At 42.1% G+C, this 5,543-nt stretch overlaps 1 pseudogene; it reads right to left on the bottom strand.

The window, feature by feature from the left end:
* Window positions 1–869: 869 nt before the first annotated feature.
* On the bottom strand, window positions 870–2,085 carry LOC113612065 (eukaryotic translation initiation factor 3 subunit J-like; annotated as a pseudogene).
* Window positions 2,086–5,543: the final 3,458 nt, after the last annotated feature.

Below are 5,543 nucleotides of genomic sequence, written 5' to 3' on the forward strand. Positions count from 1 at the left end.
CATGAGGTGACAGAGCCACAGAGTCTGGAGGGACAAGGGTGCCCCTCCCATGGTCCTAGCCAGTGCCATGGGAGGAAGTGGGCTGGCATCACCCCAGGGACGGGCTGCCAGGGCAAGGGGCTCCCCCAGGAAGAGCCTGGGTTGGGGGGCAGACAGGAGCGTCACAAGAGGTCAGGGACCTGGACCGTGGGGAGCCCCCTCCTGAGGGGCTTCAGAAAAGTCCACATATTCACCTGCAAGACAGCCAGCATGACCCTGCCTGTCCCTGGAGACCATCCACGCCCAGCCCCCTGCGAGTGGAGAGGGGACCACAACGGCATGGCCCATTAAGCACAAAGGTTTTGGCCTTTGTCTTTATTTTATTTTATTTTTTTCCTCACAATAGTGACTTTATTAAATCAGTTGCTTTATAAAACATTGCAGATGTCATAATCGTTAACATAACAATTTACCAAACTGTAGTTAAATGGCGCAGTTTGCGGAACAAAACAAAGTTCTATAAAGGAAATGCCAAAACCCCGTTAAAGCTGATCCGCTGCAGCCTCAGAGAACAAAGGAGATTTGTTTCTCAGACACTTAAATCAGACAAATAAAATAGGTAGTAAGGAGTCTCCCTCCCCCATCTGAAGCACTCCCTCAGTAGAATAGTCTGATAAATAGAAACTAGACAGTCTATGCACTCAAGAGATTCCACAACTTGGCAATGCAATAATGGAGAGGTTGACCTTCTTCAGCTTCCAAGTTGGAGGGTTTTGGTCATTTAATTTTTAAGTATCAAACTAGCGCTTTTCAGCCGCCGTATCTTCACTCTGAGATAAGCAGTCTTCTTCACAATGTATTTTTAATATCCTCACGCTCAATTTTAAGGCAAAGCAACTTTAATACTAGGTGCACACCACATGCCCTTACAGCAGACTGCTTTTCTTGACAAGTTATGAAGTAGTTCAAGGAGGTATGGTTAAGGCTGTATTACTGAATGGTGCTGGTAAATACTACACAATTTTTTGTTGTGTTGCAACCTTTGTTTCCAATTTAGTGACTGCTGCTATGGAATCAGATAGCAACAACAACAACATTATTAGGTCTGTTTTTTTAAACTATGATTTAGTAGCATTGGAAGTTCCCAATGTTAACCCCTTGGCAGCAAGATCCAAGTTCCCTCATTTGCACATTAGCACCTAAGTGTCAAGGGGTTAATAACCAGCACAAAAGATACTGCACTTCTGATTGTAGCATTTGGCAGAACTGAAAGGAAAGGAAGTTGTGCTACATGTTGAAGGGATTGTGGGCAACAGAAAGAAGACACCAGGAGAAGATAAAATGTCATGTGAAGTCTTCAAAATCTTGAACATATCCTCCATCATAACCACCATGTTCTGCCAGATGGTCTTTCATGGTAGCCTTTAATCCCCCTCCGGGAACCACGCCTTTCTTCTTCTTTTTGGTTTTGCTTTGCTTTTCTTGCTTCTGTTTTTCACTGCAAAGTACAGTCAATGAACTGGTAATCTTTTTCAAGTCATCAATTTCCAATGAAATACACACATCTCGAACTAAGGCTTCCAAAAAACTGGCATAGTGTAGTGATTTTTCATATTGTGTTATTTTTTTAGTAACTTTCCAAACTCTGTGAAGTCATCCCTTGAAGATGGGTTCATAGCATCTATTCCATAAACTGTATTATTAACACCAAAAGTTTCTTTCGCTAATTCGAGGTCTGACTCTTCCTGTAATTTCTTTAGCCGCAGTTTGTCTGGTGTTAGCACTTTAGGTTCTTCAGGTTCTTCTAACCTCTTTTTAATTTCTTCTTGCCTTTTCTTCCACTGCCATTCTTTCTCTTTTATCTTCTCTGCTGTTTTTTTCTTTTCTGAAATTTTTACTTCTGGTTTTACTTCTGCTTCTTTTTTTTTCATCATCATCATCATCATCCCAGTTATCCTTGACGTCCTCGTCGTCGCCTTCCCAGCGGTCCCTGCCGGCGGTGCCGCTGCCCCCCACCTTCCGCACCGGGTCTTCCACAGAGAACATGTCTGCATCCCAGGAGTCAGAGTCCCCTGCCGCTGCCGCCGCCATCTCGAGCAGGGTGTAAGCGTGTCTGGCCCTTGTCTTTAAGACCCCCTCCTCCTGCCCACCCCAGAAGAGCTGAAGATGAAGAGAGAATAAAAGAAGACCTCAGTCACAGGCCACAGCTGAGCTGGGGGAGGAGAGGCTTTGGATGGCAGAGAAGCTGAAGTGGGGATTTAAGCAGAAGGACTTGCTGCTGCGTGAATGTGAGTCTTGACTGTCAGGATGACTATTTCTATAGTTAAAGGGACCATAAAATCGCGGGGTCTGCAGGAACTCTTGTCGAGAGGTGGGGAAGGGAAATACAATAGAGCAGGTTTAAAGGCTGTGGTTAGAAAAAAATAAATTTTTGTTTCGTACCCCAGAGAGTTTGCCTGAGATTTCAGTTACAGGTACGTATGTGTATCCCCAACAAGACACGATCTCTTGGTAGGAAAGGATTTGTAGCCTGTGTCTCTGGCATCACCAGAGGGGAGACCATGGAACACCTAAGATGGGGAGACCATGAAACGCCTAAGAAAACTGTGTTGATCAGGGGCTGGTGATTGGATCCGGCAAAACTCACAACCCAGATAACCTCCCTCTGTTTGGATACCCTGACCTCAGTGAAACAATATTTAACTTTTTTTTTTTTTTTTTGCAGTACGCGGGCCTCTCACTGTTGTGGCCTCTCCCGTTGCGGAGCACAGGCTCTGGACATGCAGGCTCAGCGGCCATGGCTCCCGGGCACAGCCACTCTGCGGCGTGTGGGATCCTCCCGGACCGGGGCACGAACCCGTGTCCCCTGCATCGGCAGGCAGACCCTCAACCACTGCGCCACCAGGGAAGCCCAATAATTAACATTTTTAACTAGAAGAGTCTTTCCTATGGTGATGTGCATCCCAACTGTTCTAGTGCGGAATGAAATATGCAATTTTTTCAAACTTATCGACCCACAACATTCCTTTAATAAGTTCTCATAAAACAGCTGAGGAAGTTTAGAATAAATACTATGCATCACTGACCCAGCATCTGCCAGAGATGGCATCTCCAAGCCCCCAGCCCCTAGCTATGGGACCCTCCTTTCTCCTGTCATTCAGTTATTCCAGAAACACTAGCGTGTGTCGTCTGTGGCAATGTACTAGGTACTGGATATATAGCAGAGGATAAGGCAGATGCTACTCTTTTCCTCTGGAGCTTATGCTCTCATGCAGGAGAGCGATCATGGGCATGAACAATAGGTGGGAATGGATACATAAGCAACGAGGAAGCGGGAAGCTATAGAAGCCCTTGACAGGATGACCTGATCCAGTCAGGGGTGTGGGGGAAGGTGTCCCTGAAGAAAGGACATTCAAACTGAGAACCAGAGGATGAATATAAGTGAAGAGAGAGAACTGGAGGGAAGAATTCTAGGCTGGAGCAGCAGCATGCAGAGAAGCAAGAAAAAGCTTGGCTACTTTCTCAACCATCCTTAAATCCAGAGGCACCAGACGCTCTGGAGGAAAAAAATACAAAAAAGGAAAACTGCACTTTAGATGTTTCTTGAAAGTTAAAATATATATCAGCAATCTATTTTGCAGGAATCACTAAGAGTTTTCCATATTCCCCTTCCATGCAGAGTCTATTGACTTTACTTCCCAGCTCCTTTGCTGCCAGTCTGGGCATCTAATGTCTCCTTGGGTGAGGAGGCACTGATGGATGTGCCACAGTTTTCCTTTATTGCGTGGTTCAATTTATCATAATGCATTTTATAAATTAGTATTCTTAAATTCCCATCATATATCTGTATCTATTGATTTATATAATACAGGTTTGATTTATGGATCACTGCAGTAATTTATAGCTCAGATAACTGATTTGTTGACCCAGCACCAAAATGTATAAGTCACCTTGCACTTTTCTCCATGACACAGATGGGTCCTAAATGATTTGCATGATTTATATTGGCAGGGGACTAATTCAGGGCATGGAAATCCCCAGCTTTCGATCACTCTGAGGATCATTCTTCTCCTCAAAGTCCTCAAAAGAGGATGGTCAAATGTCCTTGAACCCACACACCCCATACCCAGGAATTTACTCTAAGGAAAATAAGTAGCCTAGAAGGAAGGAATGGCTATGAGCATGCCTCTTATAGTGAAATTTAAATGGAATTTAAATTTAAATGGAAAGTGTTGGAAATAATATGTCCAGTAATAGGAATTATTTTGGCAAAGTATGAGTCCTCAACTAAATGTATATAACGTTAGGCTGTGAATAAAAATGATTCCCAGATTCAGTGGCCCTCAACGAGGGGTGATTGTACCTCCCAGGGAACTTTTGGCAAAGTGGAGACATTTTTGATTGTCACAACTAGGGGCTTGGGGTCTACTGGAATCTAGTAATTGTGGAGTTCAGCGGTGTTGCTAAACCACCCACAATGCACAGGACAGCTCCCCACAAACAAATCTGGTGCAAAATTTCAATAGTGCCAAGGCTGAGAAAACTTGCCATAATACATGCAACGTAAACAGGGTGTTTTACTGATATAAGAGAATGACCAGAACACACAATTGTACCCGTGTTATAATTTCAGCTATAAAAACTGTAAATGCCTATGCACAAGGACCACAGAGGGACAAGATAAAAGGAAGGCAAATGTATTGTTACAAAGAGGAAACTATGGGCAATTATTTAAATTTTATTTTTGCTAATTAGTTTTTAAAGAAATAAAAATGGGAAAAGCACTTTATTACAAATTAATAACATTAGAGAGGAAGGAGTTACATGAGACGTGAGAGGAAGAGAAATAAAAAATGAAGAACTCAAACACAAAACAGCTGTTTTGGCAAATATTCTGATTGAAATTCAGAATCCTTATTAGAGATGTTTAAACCAAAACACAGCCCCTCACTATGAAATGACCCACCTTATTTCTGGTAATGCTCCTTCTGGGATAGTAATATAGCCATACCAGCTTTCTTGTGCTTAGTATTGACACGGCATATATTTTCCTTCCTTTTACTTTAACCTCCTTGTGTCTTTGTATTTCAAGTGTATATCTTTTAAACAGCATAGATTTAGGTCTTGCTTTCTTATCTGGTCTGAGACTCTCTTGCCTTTTAAGCAGCATATTTAGTTCATTTACATTTAATGTAATTCTTATTTTTTTACTTATCTACTCTGTTCTCTCTTCCTCTTTTCCTTCTTTCATTTGGGGTTAATCAAGCATTTTTCGGTTCTACATTCCATTCATCGGCTATTTAGTTATAACTATTTTTGTTTATGTTTTGTGGTTTCTCTCATAATTAAAATATATATCCTTATCACATTCTGTCTGAAATTAATATTACTTCCTTTACAATGAAGAAACTTACAAAGTGTAATTCTCTTTACACCCCCTCCTGACTTTGTACTCTTGTTGTTGTAACATTTCACTTCTACATATATTTTAAATGCCACAATACATTTGTCATCATTTTTGCTTTAAACAGTCAGTTGGCTTTAAGTAACATAGAAAATAGAGG

This window comes from Aethalodelphis obliquidens, unplaced genomic scaffold (assembly GCF_003676395.1).
Source record: "Aethalodelphis obliquidens isolate GAN/ISIS:26980383/991018 unplaced genomic scaffold, ASM367639v1 scaffold72, whole genome shotgun sequence".
NCBI lineage: Eukaryota > Metazoa > Chordata > Mammalia > Artiodactyla > Delphinidae > Aethalodelphis > Aethalodelphis obliquidens.